Source organism: Chrysochloris asiatica, unplaced genomic scaffold (genome assembly GCF_000296735.1).
Source record: "Chrysochloris asiatica unplaced genomic scaffold, ChrAsi1.0 scaffold00128, whole genome shotgun sequence".
Lineage (NCBI taxonomy): Eukaryota > Metazoa > Chordata > Mammalia > Afrosoricida > Chrysochloridae > Chrysochloris > Chrysochloris asiatica.
Genome location: NW_006408646.1, coordinates 6,035,503 through 6,036,777, shown reverse-complemented (window position 1 = coordinate 6,036,777; position 1,275 = coordinate 6,035,503).

Below are 1,275 nucleotides of genomic sequence, written 5' to 3'. Positions count from 1 at the left end.
GGCAAATCTGCTGCACAGGAACTTTTTAAAGTGTTGAAGAGCAAAGGTGTCAGCTTGAGGACTAAGGTGCCCCTGACCCAAGCCATGGTATTTTCAGTAACCTCATATAGATGCGAAAGCTGGACAGTGAATAAGGAAGATTGTAGAAGAACTGATATCTTTGAGTTGTGGTGTTGGAGGAGAATACTGAAAGTGCCGTGGACTGCCAAAAAACCAATAGATCTGTTTTGGAAGAAGTGCAGCCAGAGTTCTCCTTGGAGGCCAGGATGGCTAAGCTTTGTCTCTCATACTTTGGACAAGGCTTTCTGCTCCTATAAAGATTTGCATTGAAAATGTAGACGAGATGGCTACATTTTTAGAAAAACACAACCTATCTAAACCTAAACACAGTGAAGTAGAAAACCTGAACAGACCCATAACAAAAGAAGTAAATGATCAGGTTGTCATAAAACTCCCAACCAAAAGAAATCCAGGCCCGGATGGCTTCACTGGTGAGTTCTACCAAACATTCTGGGAAGAGCTGTCACTAATTCTACTCAAATTATTCCAGAATATAGAGAAGGATGGAAAATTTCCTAATACATTTTATGAAGCAAGCATAACCCTCATACCAAAACCAGGAAAGGACATCACTAAGAAAGAAAATTATGGACCAATATCCCTTATGAACATAGATGCAAAAATTCTCAACAAAATCTTAGCCAACAGAATCCAGCAACACATCAAAAAGATAATATACATCATGATCAAGTGGGATTCATATCAGTGATGCAAGGATGGTTCAACATTAAAAAAAACATCAACGTAATCCACCATATAAATAAGGAAAAAGCAAAGAACTACATGATCATATCGATTGATGCAGAAAAGGCATTTGACAAAATCCAACATCCATTCCTTATGAAAACACTCAACAAAGTAGGAATTGAAGGGAAACTCCTCAACATAATTAACAGCATATATACAAACCCAACAGCCTACATTACTCTCTATGGAGAGAAACTGAAAGCCTTCCCTCTGCAAACAGGGACTAGACAAGGATGCCCTTTGTCACCACTCCTATTCAATATTGTACTGGAAGTCTTAGCAAGAGCTGTATGGCAAGACAGGGAAATTAAAGGCATCCAAATTGGCAAAGAGGAAGAAAAACTATTTGCAGATGATATGATCCTATACGTAGAAAATCCCAAAGACTCAGTAAAAAAGCTACTAGACCTCATTGGAAGATTCAGCAAAATGGCAGGATATAAGATCAACATACAAAAATCAGTTGGA